The sequence below is a fragment of the Notamacropus eugenii genome, chromosome 2, assembly GCF_028372415.1.
Source record: "Notamacropus eugenii isolate mMacEug1 chromosome 2, mMacEug1.pri_v2, whole genome shotgun sequence".
Classification (NCBI taxonomy): domain Eukaryota; kingdom Metazoa; phylum Chordata; class Mammalia; order Diprotodontia; family Macropodidae; genus Notamacropus; species Notamacropus eugenii.
In genome coordinates, this window is record NC_092873.1 from 173,080,463 (window position 1) to 173,107,917 (window position 27,455).

At 38.3% G+C, this 27,455-nt stretch overlaps 1 pseudogene; it reads right to left on the reverse strand.

The window, feature by feature from the left end:
• Positions 1-956: 956 nt before the first annotated feature.
• On the reverse strand, positions 957-11,559 carry LOC140522886 (gem-associated protein 2 pseudogene; annotated as a pseudogene).
• Positions 11,560-27,455: the final 15,896 nt, after the last annotated feature.

The following is a 27,455-nucleotide window of genomic DNA, read 5'->3' on the forward strand; positions in this document are numbered from 1 at the left end:
GGGGGGGCAGGGGGGGGGGGATTCTGTCAAACTGTGGGGGTGGGGCCACCATTCAGTGTGAGACAAAAGACCAGCTCCCTCAGTGCCCCCAGGGGTTTTTACGATCCAGCAATGGTCTTGGGCTGCTGTAGGGGCTGCTGTGAGTACTCCTGCCACCTGCTCAATGTGGCTTCTTCGGGCCACTGCCTGAGGGTGGAGCTATGGGAAACTCAAAATGTTTTTAATTATAAAAGACATGTGTGACATTAGGAATCAAAAGTAATAAAATGATTTTTTTAAACTTTTTTTAACATATAAATATACCAGAAATCATACTTCCTCAATGCTGTCTCCCTCAAAGTGGTCACCTTGGGAGGCCTCACTTATTCCAACATTGCTATCATTTTGGAACATCTCTTTTCGAATTATTTTCAGAACTGAATATTCCTCTGAATATTTCTAATGGTAGAAAACCTTCATTCTTTTTTAGTATATTGTCAGTTCTTAACATTCACTTCTACAAGAATTTGAATTCAAAATCCAAATCTCACTTCCAGCAAAAGGAATTTAAAACTTATTTCTACCAAATATCTTCAGCATTCATTATTTAAGAACTTAATAAAATGTTTTGTTGCTTTAAAAAGGTTCTTATACAAGCCATTTCACTTACTGAATGACTTTTAATCTTTCTGAAAGGTTTGTAATTGGAGACATTTTTGAGCAAAACTAATTGCTGACTGTGTAACATACCACCTAGTCACTTTAGTCTTTTAAAACAAGACATTGAGCTTTCTGTGGACATCAATTTCAGTAACAGATATCAAATTTAAGATTCTTACACAACACTGAAATTTTGATGAAACCTGCCTTTATTTACCTTGCAAAGAGGTGTAATTTTGCTCATTTCTTTTATATCACAAGTATTCTATTATTGCAGACTATTTTTATATCAAGATAGTTCATCAGTGAGATCATGCTGATCAAAATACCTGCTCACCAAACAGATTAATAAATTCAAAACAGGTTCTCACTCATCTTCTTTACTCTCCACTAAGAATCTTACTTCAGAGCATCTTCTTGCAAGTTGCCTAATTAATGAATGAGCTTCAGGTAATAATGGTTTTTCAAGAGAAGCTAACACATCTTTTCAATTCAGGTGTAAAGTTTTTTTCTCTAAACCAGTTAATCAGGTACTCTAGGACACTAGTTATTGTTGCCTGATTCATCACGCCGGCAATACTAAGCAAAGAAGGAAACCCAATCTGCACATAGTCTATTCCTGGATTTTCACCTGTGGCTGTTGCAACAGATGTTTCAGTATATAACCCTTTACCCAGACAAAATTTTTTCCAGCCTTCTTCATCTCCAGATTTTGGCATGTTGACATTGTTATCCAAATGTTGTGATTTCCAGTGATTTCTATATTTATTCACACTCTGGCAAATAGTTGAAAATTGTGCTACTTGTTGCTGTTGCCCTTTAAGTATTATAGAGTAACCTTCAGCAGCAGGCTGGCATCCTGAAAGATTGATAAGGAGGACTCTTTACCTAGGAGTAATTGAAACATTCACGGTTTGCTTCTTTTCAACTTCTTTGGGTGCCACCACAACATCTGGACATTGGACTGCTTCAAGCCTACAGGTCAATTTCCTTTTTAAAAAAAAAGAATTTAAGAACAATTTTCATTTCAGTATTAATTCGTTCCCTCATCTGTATTTTAAGTTGGACTTCCATTCTGATGTTTAAAGAACTATTTTCTTCAATAAGCTTTTGAACCTCCTTTTCCATTGGCCAGTTCTGCTTTTTAAAGCATTCCTCTCCTCATTGACTTTTTGGACCTCTTTTGCCATTTTAGTTAGTCTATTTTTAAAGGTGTTATTTTCTTGAGCATTTCTTTGGGCCTCCGTTAGCAAGGTGTTGACCTGCTTTTCATGCTTTTCTTACATCTCTCTCATTTCTCTTCCCAGTTTTTCTTCCACCTCTCTAACTTGATTTTCAAATTCCTTTTTGAGCTCTTCCATGGTCTGAGCCCATTGAATATTTATTTTGGATGTTTGGGATACAGAAACCTTGACTTCTATGTCTTTCCCTGATGGTAAGAATTTTTCTTCCCCATCAGAAAGGATGGAAGAAAATACCTGCTCACCAAGGAAGTAACCTTCTATAATCTTATTTTTTTTCCATTTTTTGACATTTTCCCAGCCAGTTACTTGACTTTTGAGTGCTTTGTCAACTGGAACTGTAAATTCTCAGTTCCTCCAAGGTTGTACAATCAAGGGAGAGGAGCTACTCCTCTCCTGGCCTGCACTCTGTTCTATGAGCAGCCACAAACATTTTTACCTGCCTAGGATCTGTGAGTAGGATTCCCTCTCTACAGTTACCACCAGCTCCACCATGCCAGAGTTTCTCCTCATCCCAAGACTGCCACTTGGAACTGAGACCCAGATCAGCCATTTGATTCCCCCAAGGTCTTTAGGCCAAGGGCTCCAAAAGTGGTTGCTGTCACAGTGGCTGCTGCTGCCCTGGGGCCAGGGCCAGATGACACTCCCCTCTCACCCAGGTGAAAGAGTTTTCTTACTGATCTTTGAAGCTATCTTTGGTATTTGTGGGTTGAGAAATCTGGGAACCTGAGCTGCTACCCATGATTCCATGCCCTAAAGCCTGCTCTAGTCCTGTCCATTCTGTGTGGCTAAGGCTAACTTGTGCTCTGCTCTGAGCCAGCAAAATAGACCTTTTCAGTTGACCTTCCAGGCTGTCTTGGACTGGAAATCTCTTTCACTCTGCCATTTTGTGGTTTCTTCTGCTGTAGAATTTGTTTAGAGTAATTTTTTACAGGTATTTTACGGACTATGGGGGGAGAGTTTCTACAGGTCCATCCTTCTACTCTGCCCTCTTGGCTCTGCCCCTCAGAAAATCTTCATTCTTTACAGAATATTTGATTTTGGAAATTGCCAAAAGATTTGTGGAGCCAAATTTAATCATCACCAGTCTTCTTAACTAAACTTGGTCCCAAATGATTTTCAGAATCAAATCTGTCTTCACAGAATGATTTGTTACGACTAAGAATAAGCAAAAGACTGTGACCCAGGCTCTGAAAGCAATATATAAGAGGAATTTCAAAAATGTCTGAATAAAGAATGGCAAAATATTTGAATTGAATTCATGGCCTCCCAATATGACTAAAAAGGAGATAATTTGAATATAGAAACACTTTTTGAGGTAGTAAAACTTTAAAGTAGATGCTCACTTGAGGGAATCGCTAAAAAATATGGTAAATGACTGTAATAAAATACTGCTGTGCTTTAAGAAATAACAATTATGAATATAGAGAAACATGAAATGATTTACATAACTGACAGAAAGTGAAATGAACAATAATGAAAAAATATGTAGGATGACTACAACAATATAAATGGAAAGAACATATCATTTAACATTGATTCATAATAATATAATTCAAAACCAAAAGTTTCTACTAAAATCCTATTTTGATGTCTTATCCTGTTATAGAAGTGACCCTAGTGGATTGCACACCTCTTGTCTTAAGACAGGGCTAAGTGTGGAGAAGTTTGGAGAGATCTAGGACTTTTAATTTTCATCAGTAAAAGGAGTATCCAGCCAATGAACTCACAGGTCCCTGGAGTAATTAAATATAAGAATAAACATTAAAAATATACTCAGAGGTGTCAAACAGCCTTCAGCTCACATGTGGTCCACAACACTCTCAAGTGGGGTCTAAACCAGATCAAAATGTAGTTGGGAACAATATAACAAAAATAAAAAATTATAAAACATGGATAATAATATATTTTAAAGCTAAGTAAAGTGCAGCCCCCAGGGATCCTTATGTACAGTTTTAGTGGTTCCTGTTTCTATCTGAATTTGTCACTACTGTGCTAGGCAACACAGAGACACTAAATTTGTTTATTGTATGCATATAAACGTACATATATATATACATATATATGAGAAAGATACTGTACATATTTGTAACTAGGTAGATAACCAGTAGAATCTCACTAAAGACTTCAAAGTAGAAATTCCCATCGACCCTCTTGTAACAGAAACTCCCCCAGAAGATTTGAGGGGTCAAGATAATGAAGCTATTCTCTTTTCCCTAATTCCCCTATGGACATCAGGATGACAGGAGAGAATAGGTGGTGGATGACACTGGTGAGATGGTTCCCCATACTGCCTAAAGTAAGCGCTAAACCTAAATGTTATACTTTTCTGAAGTCTTGTATTTGGGAGAGCATTTAGCAAGGTTTTGGTTTTTTTTACCCCAAATTCTCAAAAGTATTAAAGTATTAAATAATTTCTCTAAAACACTAGTATCCTTAGAAGCAAGAAAGGAACTGATCACTTTATTTAAGGTGAGATTGTGTGTTCATCTTTCGTTACTGGAGAAGACCATGCCATCAGAGAAATGATGACATGACTTGCACTTGACTTTGTTTTGAGTGAGTGAGGGCTCTGCAGGTCACCAGCCTCACTTCTCCTCCAGAGCCATCTGAATCCAGTGACCAGATATTCATCAGGATGACTAGAGATGACCCAGGATGAGGCAATTAGGGTCAAGTGACTTGCCCAAGGTCACGCTGCTTGTGAGTGTCAAGTATCTGAGGTGAGATTTGAAATCAGGTCCTCCTGACTCTTGCCCGGGTGCTCTATCCACTGCACCACCTAGCTGCCCCTAAGGTGAGACTACTTCACAGATGAAGAGACAAAGTCAGAGAGAGATCAAGTCACATAGCTAGTAAATATGTGAAGTATGACGAGTTCTACTTTACTCCATTGAAATTTGGGCCTGGGTCCTCTAATTCCAAATCTGTTTTTCCAACTCCACTGTCAACATGCTATTGACTACACTAACTAGTCTTAGGAAGCAAAGTAGGATCCAAGCATTAAAATGAAGACAAGCATCCAAAAACCTATTGACATTTAGATAGAGATGGGAGGTAAATGTTTAAGAACTGGCCCTCAGAAAGAATGACATATTTTTTAATTCAATCAGCATTTTATCCATCACTTTCTTACTTCCAAACAATCAAATAACAATAAATCAAGCCCAGATTTGTAGTGTTTGCTGATTGCCAAGGTATAAATAATCACACTGAAAATTTCACAATCAGCTCTCCTGAGCTCACTCAAGCTAGTTCTATCACACCGATGGAGAAGCTTTTCCAAGTTATATTTGGAGCCCAGCTTCAGCCTAGTCAAATGCTTCCATTAGCAATCAATGTCCTCTGTGTGAGCTCCCAATCACATAGAGTTCACATTTTCAGGATGACCAGAGCTCATTTTTGCCTTCCCCGTAAATCATCACACATTTTCCTTCAGTTAACATGATGTACTCTTTGGTTTCTAATTATTGTACCTGGCATTTCAATACCTGGGTTTCAGCCTAAATAAGAACCAGGCGGGCAAAGACCAGAGTCACTAATTAGTGTTTCCAGGAGTTTGAATTTAAATTCTGGGCCCCCCAAGCAATAAGTCCAGATTTAAGGGAGGTGCTATCAGGCAAACAAAGCCTGGTGGGAAGGGAGCTAGGGAATGTATGGACAGAGGAAGGAAAAGGAACCTATCTAACTATATTTTCACCCAGTCCTGCCCTCAGAAAAATAGACAGAGGGCATCTTTCTGTCTAATTTCCATTTTTTACCCATCCCAATATTCTTAGTCAGGGGTTAAATGCCCTCTTCAAACTGACTTATGTTTCTAGATTTATCTTGTATTACTTATCTTCACTCCTTTATTATTCTAGCAAAATGGAATTTACACTACTACCCCAATTCATCCAAACATTTCCTACTACCACACATTCACTCATATAAAATATACAAAGCACATGTGTGGAGATTTCACCCAACCTTTACTTTAAGACCTCACATATGTTTACCGTATGTGAGGAGAAGAAAACAACTATCCTCATCCCTCCCAAGGCAGCCCATTTCACCTTCACTTTTGGAAAGATTTTGCTTATCTAAATCTGGCTCCCTGTCATATTTATCCATAGGATTCCTGTCTCCCTTTTGGGGTCAAGTCTAATCGCTCTTCCATATAACAGCTTTTTGAATACTTGATAATAATTACTGTGTCATCCTTAAATCTTCTCCTCTTCAAACCAAAAATCCTTCGTTCTTTAAACTGATCTTCATATGACATGGGCTTTATGTGGCATGATCTCAAGGCCCTTCAAAATGCTAGCTGCTCTTTTCTAGATATTTGTCCACATATTCATGTTCTTCCTAAAATTTAGTACACAGAAGTGAATATAATATTCCAGAGGTGCCTTTGACTGTGGTATCTCCTTTACCTTGGATACTTTCTCTCTCTTAAATCAACCTAAAATTGCCCAAGCTTTAGGACGGTTCACCAAGTACTTTTTTGACAATAACGCTATGATTTTGATAGTGTGAATATTATTATCTCTATTTTTCAGAAGAGAAAAACTGAAGATAAGGAAGGTTAAATTGCTGGACCATGGGAGTACAGTTGTTAAGTGTCAGAGCCGGGATGTGAACCTGAGTCTCTGGAATTTAAGTCCAGTGCTCTTTCGACAACATACTGATGGCAACGCATTGATGTCTGTTGAAATCCTACTGATCTTTCAATGGTTAGCTCTATTGCTACTCAGGGATTTAGTCAAGGATTAGTCAAGGATGCTCTTTTCAAACTAACTTCAAATTATATTTCTAGCTTTATCTTGTATCACTTATCTTCATATATTTATTTTTCTAGCAAAATGGAATTTGCACTATTTCCCCTCATTAGTCTTTTTTTCTGACTCTCCCAGCTGGAAAAAACTTATACCTCCTTGGGACTCTGCATTATGCTTCTGTGTGTGTATTACATTTTATTTTGTACTACTAAGCACTGAACATATAACATTTTTATATTTAAAATACAGGAGATTATTAAAAACAGAATACTTAAGGAGCAAAGTAGGATCTGACCATTAAAATGAAGAAAGACAAGCATCAGAGATTATTGACATTTGGATAGTTGTAGGGAGTATTCTGGTAAATGTTTAACAACCAACCCTCTGAAAAAGTGACATATTTTAAAGTTTAATTTACATTTTATCCATCACTTTTCTTACATCTAGACAATCAGTAAAACAATAAATCAACCCCTGATTTGTAGTGTTTGCTGATTTCTAAGGTATAAATGCTCACACTGAAAATTTCTCAAGCATATTCAAGCTAGTTTCAACACACCCATGGAGAAGCTTTACCTAGTTATATTTGGAATCTAGCTTCAGTGTGGTCATACTGTACATTTCTTGGGGAGAGGAGGGACCTAGGATTAGGAAAAAGAAAATCCACATGCATCACAGAGAACTTGAACTAACTTTAGAACATTGCTAATATACAAATTTGTGTCAGAGATAGAAAATGATTCAAAATTCCACAAAATGCTTATAGACGACCATATATCTATACTCTTTCTCTTTCTCTTTCTCTCTCTCTCTCTCTTTCTCTCTCTCTCTCTCTCTGTCTCTCTCTCTCTCTCTCTCTCTCTCTCTCTCTCTCTCTCTCTCTCTCTCTCTCTCTCTCTCTCTCTCTCTCTCTCTCTCTCTCTATTTCTGTGTGTCTCCTCCACAGATATTATACATTTATATAGCATAGATATGTACAGGTCTAGAGTTAAGAAGACCTGAGATCAAATGTGACCTCAGGCAGTTACTGTGTGACCCTGGCCCAGTCATTTAACCCTGTTTTCCTTGGTTTCCTCATCTGTAAAATGGAGATAGTTATACTACCTACCTCCAAGGGTTGTTGTGAGGATCAGATCAAATAATAATTATAAAATGCTTAGCACAGTGCCTGATACATAGTACACATTCTATCAGCATTAGCTATTATTGTATTCAATGACAAACAGCTATCGGTTTCTGTATACATAATATCAAGTACCATTCAGTATTTAGAATTATATAACATGCCTAAGATAAATTTGAGTCAATCTTGTCAGCTAGTCTGAGAGTCTCAAAGCAGTTTGCACTATGAAAAGCAAAACATCTCCAGCCTCCAGGGTACTTATACTCATAGGAGAAAGGTCTGAAGAAGACGCCATTTATTGTTCTTCTGAGTTTTAAAACGATCTTAAGATTTCCACAATAATTTACCCTTTCACATTGCTACTATAGCCTTCCTACTTTTAGATCAACCCGAAAGGATACAGACTGTTTGTTTTTAAATAGTATTCTGCCAGTATGACTGAATAACAAGCTCTGTCTGTGCCAATCCTGTTAATTGGCAATTTTAAGGACACACAGGGCCAACAAAAGTCTCCTGAGCAGTGATCAGCAGAAATGTCCCATAGAATTAGCTAGGGAATATTTGAGGAGTCACAGGAGATACCTTATTTGATCAGATTTTCAACAAAAATGGATAACTATAAAACAGTGAGCCACTAAAAATATTTCATAAGTATTATAGTGTTTATCAAACAATCTTCAGGTTGGACAGGATCATGGAAATTATCCAGTACAACCTCTTAGTACAGGGCCCTCCAGTACAGCAATTCTTTGTGTCAGAGGGGAAATGTTTTGACATTCCAAGCCACGTGCAAATGAAATATCTTCAGTAGATCATTTATGTAAATGTTTTCCGCAGAAACAAGCACAATTAAGCATTGATTGAATATCTCCCGTAACAGAGAGTTCACAATCTCAGAAGGAAACCCATTCCATTTATGGGCAGCACTAATTGCTAGAAATCCTTGGTATTAATATCGCACTAGTGTTTGAATATGTATTTTAGAAAATTATTTTTAAGCCTACTACAATGTTTTTATTATATAAAATTCTCCAGGAAAAACAGAGGTCTAATGGAAAGAGCATCAGATTTGGAGTTAGAGGACCTAGGCCCAAATTCCAGCTCTGCTACACACTACCTGATTGCCCTTTAGGAAATTATCTGATCTCTCTAGGCAACAATTTTTTCATTTGTCATTTGTCTGTGTCTGTTGACCCCATATAACTCTCATACATGTCCAGAAAATCATAGGATTCATAGACTTAGAAGTGGAAGGAACCTTAAAGTTGATTTTATTCAAACACCTACCTCCCCATTTTATAGATGAGGAAGCCAAGACTTGAAATTATTTAGTGATCTGCCAAGGTCACACAGTACAATATTCAATGATGGAGCTGGAATTTGAGCCCAGCAAGGTTTCAAATCTGTCTCTGAGAGCAGCAAATCATCTAAAATCTCTGAGGTTCGGTCTCTTACAAAGACTTATCTACCAAGCAGCTGTTGTATTACAGATGATTGATGTATTGATATAAGATGACTGGAAGAACAGTTTAGTTGCTGCTTTCCGAAGCTATACATTTATAGTAGTTTGTTATTCATGTTTTTTTCAAGTGATAGTAGTGCTAGTAGATGTTTGAGACTCAAGAGACCTAAGTCCATTCTCAGTTCTGTTTCTTACTATGAGACCTTAGATAAGTTACTTCTCCTCCCTAGGACTCAGTTTCCCCATTTGTAAACTGAGAGATTTGAACTAGACAATCTCTGAGATCTTGTTCAACTCTAATAACCTGGGATCATAGGAATCTATGAATAATAGGATTCTAACTTTGTGTGTTCAGAAATTAGAGAACAAACCTCCACTAAGTATATATACATACATAAATATGTGTGTGTATAATAGAATAATTTTTTGCTTTCCATTATAATTTTCTTTCTACCTGCCAAAGATCGATTTTTTTTCTCTGTTGTAGAATTAGATTAGTTATATGTTTGCCACTGAGGTGGTTTAAACAAAACTAGACTGCTGTTTAAACCTACTTGGCAGAACAACATTTGGGACTGTATTTTGACTGAACATTGCCATAGGGCTCTGAGAGAAACTGGGATGTCTCCACCATGGGAAGTCTTAAAAACAAAAACATATAGTTCTTTTCTTTGAATGGTTTTGACCAGGAATGGGGAACCTGTGGCTTTAAGGCCACATGTGGCCTTCTAGGTCCTTGAGTGCAGCCCTTTGACTGAATTCAAACTTCACAGGACAAATCCCCTTAATAAGAAAGGATTTGTTCTGCAAAACTTGAACTCAATCAAAAAGTCACACTCAAGGACCTAGAAGGCCAGATTGGCCTCAAGGCCTCAGCTTCCCCACCCTGGTTTCAACATTCACTTTTCTGAAGGTAGGGGGCTTAATAATGAAAATAATAACTAATATGAATAAACAAAACATTTAAAGTTTTTAAGAGTACTTCACATGCGTTATCTTCTCTGAGCCCAGATGCCTCCTCCATGTTCCTGATAATGCTACAATTCTCTTAGAATGATCTGAAGGAATATTGTACTAATTGGACCTGAAAAAAATATTTGGGGGATATAGAACTATTTAAGGAAGCAGGTGCCTTGTAGGGGATCAGGGGAGACACTTCCAGATGGGGCAGAGGTATCTCCAAATAAGATTGTGACCCCAAATGCTGTTGCTCCATGTGGCTATAGCCCTGCATGTCATTTGTTCTCTACTCTCTTTTGATTCTGCAAAGCACATTTGACCTTTGGATCACTGCGTCATGCATATTCTCCACAGCTGTGAAGCTACCAGGCCCACCTGCCACATTCTAAAAAAGAAGAGGATGAAATATCAGATTTCCAACATTCTTTCTTTATAAAGAGGAAGGGGAATGGAGAAGAACCACAGATTTTTGGCTCCTAAGCCAAAGTTGTAAATAGGCAAAGAGCCATGCAAACTGTCCCAGAAACACAAAACTAGATAAAAATCCACCCCCTCCATAATCTTCTCTTCTACAATATGAAGAAGTTTCTGTGAAAATTTAAAAGTAACCAGCTATTTTTATCAGTTTTTCTTATTGAAATATATAAATATAGATAGATAGACAGATTGATGATACATATACACATACGTAAGGTAGCTAGGTAACATAATAAATAGAACACTAGCCTTGGAGTCAGAAAGACCTGAGTATGATACTTGGCAAGTCACTTAACCTCTCTTCACCTCAGTTACCTTATCTATAAAATGGGTATAATAATAGCACCTACCTCTCAGGATTATTGTGAAGATCAAATGATATAATATTTGTAAAGTACTTTGTAGACTTGAAAGCTTCACACAAAATTCTAGTTATCAATAATAATAATAATCCTGCTTGAAACAGCAGTTGTGTGATACTGGGCAAATTACTTAATCTGTCATGGTCTTTATTTCCTTATCTGTAAAATGTGTATAAGAACATTTACCTCACAGGACTTTTATAAGAAACGAATCAAATGAGGTAACATATTTAAAGCGCTTTGCAAACCTTAAAACACTATAAATTATTAGCTGTTCATAGGTAGATATAAAATACACTATGGTAGTTACAAATAAGGTATGAAAAAAGAAAAAAATACACATTTTTAGTGTAGGGAATAAATAAAAGTTAAAGTTCCTTAAATAAATACGGTTTCTCAGATCTCACATCTCCTCTATTAACGGAATGAGCGAGATGTAGAAAGTAATGTCATAATTTGCATTCCAGTGTAACTTCTTTCTCTGAGCTCCCAGAAACACTATGATGATAGGCGCTAAGGAAATGCATGGATACATGATGCAGAATTTAGGATAATCAAAGTCTCAAGCAGTTGTTTATGCCACTAATAAAAGCAGTTTCTTTGGGGAATGTTAAATCTAGACTGTCTGGTTTAGATAAAACACAAAAATCTGTATTCAAACAGAGTTGTTTTAATAGCAGTGCTTAGCACAGTTCCTGACACACTTAATAAATACTTCTTGACTTGACTTGCCCTGTGTGGCTCAGTTCCTATCACCAGTGGCGACAAAATGGACACAGAATAGGTTCCATTTAATTCATCTTATTTATGCAACCATCATTAAGAATACAAGAAAACATTACACGGAGCTCAGTTATTACCCCTATTTCTCAAAAATCTTATCAATGATATAGTTATTTCTCTAATTAGCTAAGCTCCATACCACTTTACAGTTCTTGCTTTCTTTCAACCTATACCAGAATTGCTTAAAGTATTCGTTGTCTTGTCACTCTCTTTCATTCTTTAGATCTGTTATTTATTTTTTACAAACATTTTTATCTCACCCTTCCATTGACCCCCCCCAAATTAAAAAGAAAAATCCAAAATAAAGCCTCCATCATAAACATACATAATCCAGCAAAACAACTCCCTGCCTTGCCAATGTCCAAAAACAAATGTCTTATTCTGCATTTTAAGTATGTTGCTGCTCTAGCGGGATGTGGAATATTCTCTTTAATTCTCAGTCCTCTGGACTCATAGTTTGTCACTGCATTGATATGAATTCTTAAGTATTTCAAGGTTGTTTTTCTTCATGAAGTTGTTGCCATTGTTGCCCTCTTAGATATACTCAATTCTCCTGTATCAGTTCCTCGAGATCTTTCCAGTTTCCTCTGAAACCGGCCATTTTGTCATTTCTCCTGGCACAAAAATATTCCATCCCATTCATAAACCACAATTTCTTTAGTCATTCCACAATTATTAGGCACCCCCAATTTCCAATCTGGGAAAAAAGAATTTTCATAAATATTTTTTACTACAAAAAGAATTTTGCCTGTTGTCTAAATATTGTTTTACATGTGGATCCCTTTCCTCTTTCCTTGATTTCCTTGGGGTATAGGCTTAGGAATCAAAGTGTGGACAGTTTAGTAACATTAGGGTAGTTCCTGATGTTGGTGCTTTTCCGCCCCACCACCCTGGGGCACAGGATCACACCACATTACCTTCCCAGCCTTATTCACAATTATACCTTCAATATATATTTTTTGCATCAATCAAAGATGTTTTCTACTATTTGACATTGTTACTCTGAAAATGTGATGGAATATTTTTTCCTTCCAAACTTCTGTGAATTCCCAAAACACACAACTATTATGCAAATTTTAGTCATTCTAATTAACCATGGAATTTTGCAATGGTTAGCTCTGCTATAATACTTGCAGTTTTGGTGACTTAGTTGAGACTCTGTATTAGGGGACAGAGGGACATTCTGAAGGGAGGAAAGATTAGTTTGTTCTGTCCATTTCCCCTACCATTTAGCAATAAATACTTTCTAATTTGTGAATTATTTTTTAATGTCAATGCCTACACTAGAAGATAAAGATATCTCATGCCCCAAACTCTCCAAAGCCAAATTTATTAGAATGAATTTTGAGGTGTGATCAGTAGGTCAGAATTTCCTGGCAAGGTAGAACATAGCCAAGTAATACTGCTCACTAGACCTCCAGGAACTTCTAACTGGGGACAAGTTCCCATAGGACTACACTCTCAAGCTTGGATCATTGCTGATAACACTTGTATAAGTGCCAACAGCTGAAACTAAAGTTCACAAAGGCAGGAATCCAAAGATAGAGACTTCTGATCCTTCTTTATATATCAAAGAGCCTTACTATTATATGTGGGCTCTGACTCTCTCCAAGACCTATTTCATGCAGAGCTGAAGATCTGAGGCTTAAATTTAACTGAATAGTATCTTGTTTACATAAACTTTGGATCTATGGCCAAGAAATTCCCTTATCTATACATCTTGACAGTTAAGGGACCCACCTCTCCTGCATGAATAGCTATTACTTATTACAACTATAAATCCTTGGGAATATGCACAAGTGAACCTAAAGTTTCATGTTTACAAAAGTAGCAAATAATAGTAAATTTATAAAAATTAAGATCAAGAAAAAATATGCAATTGTCTACCCATGACCTAAAATCTTGACATGGTTCTTAACTTTTTCAGGATAGTTTCCAATCTTTAAAACATACCATTGCTGAAAGGAAAATTCTTTATTTGGACTTTTACTCTGATTAACAAGACAAAACTCAGGACAAAAGAATTCAAAGGATTTTATGATGAGTATGTCAAGATAGCAATATATTTGTGGGCTGATGACTGAAGATCAGTGGCTTCAGGGTGGGGACAGCTTTCATAAGGTAACTTTTAAGACAATCTAGCATGTTAAAGGAAAGGGTTTGAGGAGTTACTCTGAGGGTCATCTTACTTTATAAACAGTTTATAAAATACTTTATAAATATATAAACTATTTTGTAAACTTTCCCCTCTTTTTCCTACCAAAACAATTGGAGGGAGCCAAGAAAATATGGTGTATGATTTCTGGAATATGCTCTACCAAACTGTGACAATTTCATTATCTCAACTATAAATAGGTCTGGGGTCTCAGGGCCTAAGAAGGGCTCCAATACTATTATACCAAAATAAGGTGTTGCCATGGTGTGAAAGCTAACATTTTTAACAATAAAGTCATTTTTATTGAGCTAGTAACCCATCCTGAATTAAAAACAAAAAACTTCCTCTTTATCAAGGGCTTATCTGCATCTTCCACCACCAAGATCTGATGAGGAATAGACCCCAGGGGTTTGCCTTTGGAAGAATCCTCTTGCTACCTTCCTGTGGCCTCAGCACCTGGGAAGGAGACACTTCAGGAACTGTCTGAAAGTGTCCTCTCTGTGGGCCCTCTGTGAGTGGGAGAGGGAGAAGTGTGTCTGTGATTGACCAAGACTCAGAAGATTTTTTTTCCTCTTCCACAGCCTTTCCCCTCACACACACAGACACACACACACACACACACACACACACACACACACACACACACACAAACTCACATTGTGAAGGAACACAGAGGAAGCCAGCTCTCCCACACACATCCCAGCAAAGATCAATCAGTAAGCACATATTAAGTATTCACTACGTGCCAGGTGTTGCGAGAAGGGCTGGAGAATACAAAGGACTGGAGTAAAGTATGGTCTCTGCCCTCGTGGAGTTAGCATTTGAATGGGTAAAACAACATGCAAACAACAATAAATATATAGATATATAGATATAGATACACACACACACATATATACGTATGCATACAGTTTGTAACTAGAAAAAAATGTCAAAGAAAAGGCATGTGGAGGAGTTAGGGGTGGGGAGTTTCCTGCAGAAAGTCGGATTTGAACTGTCTTGAAGGAAGCCAAGGAAGTTAAGAAGCAAAGGAAAGGAGAAAAAACACTTCATCAAAATAAAACAGAAAAAAAAAAGAGGAAACTCCTTTCAAAATAACTACGGAAGTCATAAGACATCTGGGAGTTCACCTAACAAGACACACCCAGGAATTTATATGATAACTCATAGCTTGGATAGGATTTCTTCATTGGAGAAATTTGCTGCAATGATGTTTTCCTCAGTTAACTATTTCCCTTCTGGTTCTCAAAGAATTGATTTTGTTTGATTTCAACATCTATTTGGGTAGACACTCAACAACTGATATGTCTATATGGGACATACACAGACAATAATCTTGCTCAGAGTTGAAATGGAGGAGGAAAGTGGACTGAATTGCTACCAAGAAATTACAAAGTTCTTCTGCTCATCCCATGCATCCCATGAAAGCAAAAGTCATCTTTCCAACCCATATTTTATTAATGTGGCTATATAGTGTCAAGATATACAACACCACCGCCTTAAAAGAATGTAGTATCACACAGAGAGGTGGACAGTGGATGAGAGAAGATTGTGGCATGTAATCAATAAGGAATTCTGAAGAAGAGCAAAATTAAAGGATATAAAAAAGGAAATGTATCACAGAAAGAGAAGGTGAGCTAGTCCTGTGGCAAGGGCTAAGGTACAAGTGGACATTCAGAGTGCTCCACCAACATCCTTGAAATGTCAAGGTAAAGTAAGGAAGGACTTCAGCATTGGAAAAACCTCCTGTGCTGAATTATTGGGGCCATTCACTAAGATCTATCTCTTCTCCCTTCTTCCTCAGTTCCTATCATACAGACACCTTTTGTCACTATCTCCTCTCCCATGAAGACATAGCCCTTCTCCTTGCTAAGATAAGCCCCTCCACGTGCACAAGTGATCCCATTATGACCCATTTGCTTCAGCAGATTGCTCTCCTATTCCCACTGTCTCCATCACCTTCAATATCTCTCTTTCTACTGGCTGCTTCTCTGCTTCCTACAAACCTGCTCCTCTCTCTCTCATCTTCCAAATCCCTCACTTTCTTGGTCCATCCCCACTACATGTCATCCTAAATCTCTCTTCCCTTTTATGGTTAAACTCCTTGAGAAAGCTGTTTACAATAGATGCCTCCAACTCCCTTTCCTCTCCCTTTTTTCTTCCTTATTTGTAATCTGACTTTTGAACTGATTAATCACCCAACTGAACCTGCTCTCTTGAAAGTTACTAAGGATCCCTTAACTGACAAATCTAATGTCCTTTTCTCAATTTTAATCATTCTTGACCTCTCTGTAGTGTTTGGTATTGTCAATCACACAATTCTCTTTGATATTCTCTTCCCTCTATGTTTTTGTGACACTGCTCTCTGGCTTCTCCTCCTACCTGTCTGACTACTTCTTCTCTGTCTCTGGGTATTCATTTGTATCATATCTGCTAACAGTTGGTATCCCCCAAGGTTTTGTTCTGGGCTCTCTTTTCTTCTTCCCCAATACTATTCCATTTGATCTCATCAGTTCCCATGGTTTCAGTTACTATCATCATGCAAATGACTCTCACCTCTCACCTCTCACCTCTTGACCTCCAGCCTCATATCTCCATCTACTTTTTAAACATCTCAAAGTAGATGCCCTTTAAACATCTTAAACTTAACACTATCAAAACTGAAGTAATTTTCTTCCACTCCTCTCACTCCAAATCCTCTCCTCTTATAACTTTTTCCTATTACTGTCAAGGGTACCACCATCCTCCCAGTCACCCAGGCTTACCTTGGTGTCATGCATGACTCTTCACTCTCTCTTACCCTCCATACTCAATCAACGATCAGGTCCTGTCATTTATTCCTTTGTAACATCTCTTGTATATGCTTTCTTCTCATCTGATGCTGCTGTGATCCTAGTGCAGGCCTTCATAATCTCATGCCTGAACTATTGAGCTAACCTGCTGACTAGTCTCAATTCTCTCCTCACTCCAATCCATCTTCTACTCAGCTGCCAAAGTGATCTTCCAAAAACATACATAGGACCTTATTACCTCTCCTACCCATTCACTAAACTCTAGTGCTTTCTATTACTTCCATGATCAAATATAAAATCAAGTTTGACTTTTAAAAGCCTTCATAAATTTGCTCCTTCCTATCTTTCTAGTCTTTTTACATCTTACTCTAATATATGTATTTTGTAATCCAGTGACAATGGCCTCCTTACTCTTTCTCACAAAAGACAGACATTCCATATCCTAATTCCAGACATTTTTACTGTCTCCCATTCCTAGACCACTCTTCCTCCTCGTCTTTGCCTCTTAGCTTCCCTAGCTTCCTTTAAGTTGCCCCTAAAGTCCTACCTTCTTCAAGAAGCCTGTCCTAATCCTCCTAAATCTTAGTACCCACCCCTTGAGATTACCCTCAATTTATTCTGTGTATGTCTTTTTTGTACATAGTTGTTTGCATGTTGTCTCTCCCTTTAGATTGTGAACTTCTTGGGAGTAGGGACTGTCTTTTGTCTTTCTTTATATTCCAAATACTTAGCCTAGTGCCTGGCACATAATGAGTATTTAATAAATGCTAGTTAATTGACTGATTGAATGGCTGGTTGTATAAGTAGAAATGCATTGGTAATGTCTTAAGAGCTAGAATGTGAGCACTCCTGGGAGCCAAGATGGTGGAGTAAGCAGTAAGTCACTCTCACCCTCCTTTATTGACCTTGAAAAACCCAGAAAATACTGCCCCAGGAAAAGTCCCAGAACAGTAGAGCCAACAGAAAGATGGGGTGCAGCAGTGTTTTGGCTCATGAGGCTAGGGGGATTAATGGGAAAAGTCCCTCTTGTTGTGACTGAAGGAGACCAGAACAGGACAGGAGGTGTTTCAGCAAGCCAGAGGCAAGCTGCACCTCAGCAGACCAGCAGGAGATCCTGAGCCCCAGAGTGATGAAACAAGCAGACAAACATCAGCACCAGGTACCATCCCCCCCTTGAAATACCTCTCCCCGCCATGTGCCTTAACACAGACAGGGGAAACAGCAGAAGCCAGCATGGAGAACCACCACTTTTGCCTGCATATGGGTATTCACCAGTGTTTGAACTTACCTATGCTCTAGCACAGCCCTAGATGAAGAGGAGACCTCTAGCAGTCAGATCACTCCCACCCTATGAGCTTCACTGTAACCCTGGGGAAATGCATAAAAACCCCACCTGACCTCAGCTCGCACCAACTGCCACCACCAGCTCCAACTCAGCACCAGGTAAGCTATCAGAACTCCAGCTTCCAGCACCTGAGGTCCCAGCACAAAAAGTCAGTAACCAGGCCCCTAGCCCCAGCACAAAAAATATGGGACAGTGCCCCCTATGCCCCAAGAAAAAGGCAAACACCATGAGTGAAAAGCAACATAGAAAAACAAAGACCATAGATTCTTACTATGAGGACAAGGAAGATCAAAACCCAAATTCAGATGAGGACAGCATTGTCAATGTACCAAGATCTGGAACCTCAAAGGGGAATGTGAACTGGTTTGAAGCCCAAAAAGACTTCTTGGAAGAACTCAAGAAGGATTTTAAAAGTCAAATTAGAAAAATAGAAGAAAAATCAAACAATTCCTTTAAAAATGCAATTAACAAAATGGAAATAAGGCATGTTGAGAAAAACAATACCTTAAAAAGTAGAATTGGCAAAATGGAAAAGGAGGTATAAAAGTTAACTGAAGAAAACAATTCGTCAAAAATTAGAATAGGGCAAGTGGAATGTAATGACTCTAAGACACAACAAGAATCAGTCAAACAAAATCCAGAAAAATGAAAAAAATAGAATAAAATGTAAAATACAGCATTGGAAAAACAATTGGCCTGGAAACTAGATCCAGGAGAAATAATTTAAGAATTATTGGTTTACCTGAAAGCCATGATCAAAAAGAGAGCCTGGACAGCATCTTCCAAGAAATCATCAAGGAAAACTGCCCTGAGGTCCTAGAACCAGAGGGTAAAATGTCATGGAAAGAATCTACTGATCACGTTGGGAAAGAGATCCCAAACTGAAAACACCAAGGAACAGTGTAGCCAAATTCCAGAATTATCAGGTCAAAGAGTTAGAGTGTTAGGAGCAAGAGTAAATTTCCTCTTGAAGGGGTCACCCTAAGAACCAGAGAGTTTGAGTGTAACCATGTGGTAGTGGTCTATCCCTAAGAAGCTAAACTTTCCAGACTAAGGGTAAATTGGAATATAAGAATCAACCCAGAGAATGAGTAGATGTCTAAATCAGAGGTCTGAAACCATTACATAGTATTGGTGACTATTCTACATCACCCATGACCAGATAGTTATAGTGTGGGGATGGTGACCATATACCACATCTGCTTTGAGTGCAATGACTGATCAGTCCAGAAGACTAAAGATGATTTGTGCTTCCCATCTCTTGGTAGAGAGATAATGAACTTGTAGGTGCAGAATGAAACGTATTTTTAGATATAGCTCATGTATGAAATTGTTTTTGCTTTATTATAGTTTTTGCAAGGAAGGCCTTTTCAGAGGCAGAAGAGAGCACAAAGAAGTTCAGAAGGGGACAGACAAGCAGAACAGTGTTGGAACTATGTTAAATTTAGTACATTTTTTTTAAAACTCTGTATGCAATATTCATGGTGTCACAGCTCTCATTTTTTGATGTCTCAATATAGAAATGTTTGTGTCTGTTTATACTTATAAAATTAATAAGAAAAATAGAACAATATAATTTTGTCAACTGGATAAATAAGGACACAAGATTCAGCATTTTTATTTTCTGTCAAAAATTCTTAGTATGGCCACATAAAAGCTATTGAAATCTTAGGCATTTTTTTTCCTATTCTTCATTTCAGTCAGAGTCTTCTGGAGATTAGAAGATGATATCTCACCTTAGTTGTGAAAAGAACAAGTCATCAGTTTCCCATTGAGACGTAATCTACAGTTTTCAAAAGATTTGACCCATACCACTCCTCTCTTCTAATACCAGGAGTCTTTGTGACAGCATTAAAAAAAAATCCTTTGGAAGCAAAAATCATCCAAAAGGTTTTCAGCCTCTGGAAGTGTAAAATTCATTTAAGCAATCACTCAAGATAGCATTTCCATACGTGTTAGGTTGATAATTTAAGTTGTGCATATAAAATGAAGCTTAATTGTTTTGTTTTTGAGAGGTCATGAAGGCTACCCTGCATGGAAACTGTGGTAACTAAAAGGCATATACTACTGCTTTGCTCTTGAATGATAGAGCACATCATACTCAGAATGGGTTTTGCACCTAGCAACAGAGCCCAAATTCTCTGGCAACACTTTTACCCCTCTGTTGAAATGGCCCTTTGTCCAATGCCGCAGAATCACAACTTTTGACCTCTATGGAAATTCTTTGGTCAGCTGGGAATCTATAGCTAACCACTCAATGTCGCACTAAGAAATATGTTTCTTAACACTGTAGTCAGAGCTAAAGATGCTTTTCCTGTGTTGTGGTTGTGCAGAATGACTGAATTCTGGCCAACATGGATGGATGTTCTCTTTATCCCTTTAAATATATACACACACATACACACACACACACACAAACACATACAAACCCATTAGGCAATTCATGAGAAGAAAACAATTCTTTCTTAGAGGAAAACACCTCATTTGGGCTTAGAAATTAAATTATACATCTGGTCATTTTAGATTGGGTTCATTAGAGAGAACTTGCCACATGCATCGGCCTGACTAGCACATGGGAATTATTTTTATTCTCTGATTTTTGATTACCTAAATTCAAGGAACAGTAAATAATCACATTGATCATGCTACTATCTCAGTGCAAATCAGCGAAACCCAAATGAGGATCAATTTAGCTTTTGAAACACTGGACTGGCAAAAGATAAATAAGATGGAATAGTGTGGCTTTGTTGATGCTGTAGGCAATCGAGACAGCTTTCAACTCAGACACCTCTTCACAATCTAAGTAAGCTGTAAATATCTGAGGTTCAGAGTTTTCTTTCCCAAGAGGGTTACTGTTTATGTAGCACATAAAATTAGCATACATTTTAAGGTCTTAGAGTCTAATCCAACTGAGAGTAATGTCACAAAATGCATAAAACACAGTCAATGCCAACATACGCCTCACAAAGTTGCTCTGACCAAAATTAAAATACTATAACCAAGATCCACTCTGAAGGAAAGTTTTCTTTCTATAATACTTTCATCCTCTCACTGGAGACCAGACCAGCTCAAGAGTCACTGTTCTGCCATCTCTAAATGGGGATGATCCCCAAAGCTCTGTCCTGGGCCCTCTTTTGTCTTTCTCTGTACATCCATTCTTGGTGTCTTGTTTAGCTGCAATGAGTTTATCACCTCTGTATCGATGACTCCTGCATGTATATATCCAGCCCTAGTATCTCCCTTAACAACTGCACCACCAACTTCTTATTGGATGTTTCAAATATGATGTCCTCGAAATATCTCAAAGTTGACATATCCAAAACAGAACTCATTTTCTCTCTGCCCAAATCATCTCTCCTTCCAAACTTTACTACTTCTGTCAAAGACAACACTACTTTTCCAGTCTCTCAAGTTTATATCCTTGGTCTTATATTATACTCTTCACTCTCCCTTATCCTACCTATCCAATCAGTTGTCAGATCTTGTCATTTCTATGTCCACATCTCTCACATTTGAGCTTTTCTCTCTGTTCATAATCTAACACCTTAGTTATGGCCCTCATCACCATGTTTCTTCAGTATCCATGTCTCTTTTTATGAGACTTGATCCTTAGCAGAAGGATATGAAGACATGGGATGAGACGAATGGAGGTGTCCAGTGGAGTAGATGACAAAGTGAGCATTCTAAGCCATGAACTTGAGTTCTTTTACTTTGTCTTCCTTAGAAGTTTCTCCTCCCCTCTACTTTAGAAAATGGCAAGGATCCAGATGATCTGAATAGATGGCTTCTGGAACTCACCCAGACAAGGACTTGAGCATTTCCTGTTCTGGCTCATTCAAAAATCAATCTTGAGTGTCACTTTCTGGTGCCCACCAATTCGGCTTAGCTATTAAACTACTTTTTGAAAAATTGGGGCACATCTACACCCCTTTCTCTTCAACATAATATCTCTGCTTATATTTTTTTGAGTAAATTCAAAGTGTGGTCAGTCCAAATGACAATTTCCCTACCCCTAATTCTGTTTTCTTCATCAAGTCCTACAACTCATTCCAATTTGAAGTGTTTGTTCCAATCTAGTGAAAAATTGCCATCAGTTTTGGCAGCCTGAAGGCTTTTTTATTATTAGTGTTACAAGGAGAAATAAACATTCCGTTCTCACAGCAACAAGCTCCACACCACTTTGAAATAGGCACTGTACCAGTCTGATTTCAGGAAAATTTAAATCCCTTATTAAGTTTAAGCAGAACTCTGAAATGTAACTGCTCAGGGCTTTCTGCAATTTTAGATTGAGTGTCCTCATTATAGTGTAAAAATAGAAATACATAGATAACATTATTGTGTTGTACTGAGGTGTAGGGCAATAAGTCTGTGTCACTTCAGTTTCCTCTGGAATCCTTCTGGGAACAAGATGTGCTTCTCTTATGAAGTCATCACCAATATACGAATGATAAGTGAAAATAAATGATGTGTTAAATTGGCTTCTATCTTAAATATCAACAACAACAAAAAATGGTTTGAGGACATCTCATATTTTTTATTGGGGAATATTCAATTATTCCATACATTTGTATAGTATTTATAATGATAATAAAGTTCATTTTTCATAATATCCTTGTGAGGTCTGTACTGAGACTATTGAACCCATTTTACAAATGAGGAAATTGAGACTCAGAAAGGTTAAGTAGTTTATCTAAGTCACTTTTCTAGTAAAGAGCAGATGAAATTCAAATCCATACAGACCTCAAAAAGGTAGTATGTTATAGTGGATAGAGTCCTAGACTTGGATTCAGGAAAACTTGGCTTTGAATCCCAACCCAGACATTTCCTACCTGTATGAATCTGCCTAAATCAGTTGACCTCTCTGGGCCTTCATTCCTTTACCTGAAAGATGAGGTGGCTGGACTAGTCTCTAAATTCTCTTATTATCAAAACCACTTTGGAATTGAGTAAGAAAAAGAGAAATTAATCAACAGAATAGATTAGAGTCAATGTGATACCTGGTCTTTTCAGGTAAAGGTCTTATCACATTCTCACTTTGAGTGAGATACACACAATCCTGGGCCATCTCCAGTTGTCCTGATGAATATCAGGCCACTGGACCCAGATGGCTCAGGAGAAGACAGTGAGGTTGGTGACCTTGCACAGCCCTCACACACTAAAATCAAAGTCAAATGCAAGTCATGTCATCATCTTGTCCTCTTCGAGGATGAAGGACAAACGCAACAAATTCCCTTCCAGTTCTCAATCTACAATACTATAATCTGATCCCAAGTGTATTGCTCAATCCACTAAAGATGGCAGTGACATAACTAGGCAAAGTCACAGACTAAAATACTCTCTCTTTTTTTTAATTAAATTTATTTATTTAACTTTTAACATTCATTTTCACAAAATTTTGGGTTCCAAATTTTCTCCCCTTTTATCCCCTCCCCCCCAAACACCAAGCATTCTAATTGCCCCTATGACCAATCTGCTCTCTCTTCTATCATCCCTCTCTGCCCTTGTCTCCGTCTTCTCTTTTGTCCTGTAGGGCCAGATAGTTTTCTATACCCCTTTACCTATATTTCTTGTTACCTAGTGGCAAGAACATTACTCGACAGTTGATCCTAACACTTTGAGTTCCAACTTCTTTACCTCCCTCCCTCTCTACCCCTTCCCTTTGGAAGGCAAGCAATTCAATATAGGCCAAATCTGTGTAGTTTTGCAAATGACTTCCATAATGGTTGTGTTGTAGAAGACTAACTATATTTCCCTCCATCCTATCCTGTCCCCCATTATTTCTATTCTCTTTTGATCCTATCCCTCCCCATGAGTGTCGACCTCAAATTGCACCCTCCTCCCCATACCCTCCCTTCTATCATCCCCCCCACCCTGCTTATCCCGTTGTCCCCCACTTTCCTGTATTGTAAGATAGGTTTTCATACCAAAAAGAGTGTGCATTTTATTCTTTCCTTTAGTGGAATGTGATGAGAGTAGACTTCATGTTTTTCTCTCACCTCCCCTCTTTATCCCTCTACTAATGAGTCATTTGCTTGCCTCCTTTATGAGAGATAATTTGCCCCATTCAATTTCTTCCTTTCTCCTCCCAATACATTTCTCTCTCACTGCTTGATTTCATTTTTTTTAAGATATGATCCCATCCTCTTCAATTCACTCTGTGCACTCTGTCTCTATGTGTGTGTGCGTGTGTGCATGTGTGTGTGTGTAATACCACCCAGTACCCAGATACTGAAAAGTTTCAAGAGTTACAAATATTGTCTTTCCATGTAGGAATGTAAACAGTTCAACTTTAGTAAGTCCCTTATGACTTCTCTTTGCAGTTCACCTTTTCATGGTTCTCTTCATTCTTGTGTTTGAAAGTCAAATTTTCTTTTCAGCTCTGGTCTTTTCATCAAGAATGCTTGAAAATCCTCTATTTCATTGAAAGACCAATTTTTCCCCTGAAATATTATACTCATTTTTGCTGGGTAGGTGATTCTTGGTTTTAGTCCTAGTTCCTTTGACTTCTGGAATATGCTATTCCATGCCCTTCGATCTCTTAATGTAGAGGCTGCTAGATCTTGTGTTATCCTGATTGTATTTCCACAATACTTGAATTGTTTCTTTCTAGCTGCTTGCAATATTTTCTCCTTGACCTGGGAACTCTGGAATTTGGCCACAATGTTCCTAGGAGTTTCTCTTTTTGGATCTCTTTCAGGCGGTGTTCTGTGGATTCCTTGAATATTTATTTTGCCCTCTGGTTCTAGAATCTCAGGGCAGTTTTCCTTGATAATTTCATGAAAGATGATGTCTAGGCTCTTTTTTTGATCATGGCTTTCAGGAAGTCCCATAATTTTTAAATTGTCTCTCCTGGATCTATTTTCCAGGTCAGTTGTTTTTCCAATGAGATATTTCACATTATCTTCCATTTTTCCATTCTTTTGGTTTTGTTTTGTGATTTCTTGCTTTCTCATAAAGTCATTAGCCTCCATCTGTGCCATTCTAATTTTGAAAGAACTATTTTCTTCAGTGAGCTTTTGAATCTCCTTTTCCATCTGGCTAATTCTGCTTTTGAAAGCATTCTTCTCCTCATTGGCTTCTTGAACCTCTTTTGCCAATTGAGTTAGCCTATTTTTCAAGGTGTTATTTTCTTCAACATTTTTTTGGGTCTCCTTTAGCAGGTTGCTGACCTGCTGTTCATGCTTTGACTTCATGTCTCTCATTTCTCTTCCCAGCTTTTCCTCCACCTCTCTAACTTGATTTTCAAAATTCTTTTTGAGCTCTTCCATGGCCTGAGCCCATTGAGTGGGCTGGGATATAGAAGCCTTGACTTCTGTGTCTTTGCCTGATGGTAAGCATTGTTCTTCCTCATCAGAAAGGAAGGGAGGAAATGCCTGTTCACCAAGAAAGTAACCTTCTATAGTCTTATTTCTTTTCCCTTTTCTGGGCATTTTCCCAGCCAGTGACTTGACCTCTGAATATTGTCCTCACACCCACCTTGCCTCCTGATCCTCCCAGCCAGCATTTGGGGTCTGAGATTCAAATGCTGCTTCCAGCCTTAGGGCTTTTGGCGGGGGCAGGGCTGCTATTCAGTGTGAGATTAAGTTCAGGTGCTCAGGTCAGGGCAGGGCCGCCTCTCAGGCTCAGTTCCCTCAGGGGGTTTATGCACAGACCTTCAACAATGGACCCAGGCTCCTGCCTGCTTGGGGAGCCCTGATCTGCCGCTGCCTCTCAGCTTCTGCCTCCCAAGGGGGCCTGAGTTATGGGGGCACCCCACTCCCCTCTCGACCTGCCAAAGAGACTCTCTCACCGACCCCCATCACCTGTGGGTGGAGGGACTTGTGCGGCCGCTGGAGATCCCATCCCTGAAGCCTGCTCGGATCTGTTCCTCTCGGTGCCGCCACCGCGGCAGGTCTGGGCTGGGCTTTGTGTCTGCTGCGCGATGGACCTTTTGCGAGAGGTTTGCAGGTCCCTCTGGAACAGAAATCTCCTTCACTCCACTGTTCTGTGGCCTCACTGCTCCAGAATTCGCCGTGAGTTACTTTATACAGATGTTGTATGGGTTGTGGGTTCGGAGCTCTCTGTATTTGCGTCTTTCTACTCCACCATCTTGGCTCCGCCCCCTAAAAATCTCTCTTGCCACATTCTTCACTAGAAACTATAGAGGGAAAAAAAGTAAAAGTGACTTCATATCCTCATTTAGAGACCATTTCTCTATTCACTACAACCATTACTAAAAACGTAGCATGGATAGTGGAAATAGAAATTAGATGTAAATATGATGGCTAGAAGGAAACTTGAATGTAACATTTCCTAAAAAACTTGTCTACTTGGGACTCTGTGCCTCAAATATCTTTTATCCTTAGTCCATTCATAACCTTTTTGTTGTTCAGTGTCCTACTCTTTATGACCCCATTTTGGAGCTCTCTTTTTTTGAGGCAATTGAGGTTAAGTGACTTGCCAGGGTTACACAACTACTAAGTGTCCGAGACCAGATTTGGACTCAGGTACTCCTGACTCCAGGACCAGTGCTGTATCCCCTGAACTACCTAACTGACCTATTTTGGGGTTTTCAGAGATACTGGAGTGGTTTGCCATTTCCTTCTCTTGTTCATTTTACAGGTGAGAGAGCTGAGGCAGAGTTAAGTCATTTGAGTGGGCACACAGCCAAGGTCACACAGTTAATAAGTGTCTGAGACCAGATTTGAACACATCTTCCTGACTCCAGGTCCAGAGCTCTATCTACTGTACCAATTAGCTACCCTTTATAAACCGTATGTTTACTAGAAACTGAATATCACCTTTTGAAATACGAAGTCAAAGATACAAAATCTTGTAACAATTTCTAAAAGCTATCAATAAAAATAACCAAATAAATTGGGCCAAGGATTTTATTATTTTGGAAATTTGTTTGTGTGCACATACATGTGCATCCGCACAAGTACTCTAATGTTTGTGTGGATTTTCAAAACCAAGTCACTAGCTTAATACCACAGAATTTCATCATATCAGAGCTAAAAGGGTGATCAGAATTCATTGAGTCTTAACTGCTCATTTTACAAGTTCATCAATGAAATTCAATGATCATTTTATTAAGTACTTAACATGTGTCAAGCACTATGCTAGGCTCTGGAGATATAAAAACAAAACAAAAAACAGCAATAGTAGCAACAACAACGACAAACTGTGTTCTCCAAGAGTTTACATTCTCTTATGGGCAATTTGGCTCAAAGTGGTTAAGTGTTTATCTAACATTAGATATGGTATGTACTTTGTAAATATTTGTTAAATTGAAACACTTAATTATAGAATTTCAGAGCTGGGACACACTTTTTTGTTAAGGTTTGCAAAGAACTTTTTTAAAAAAAAATTAGTTA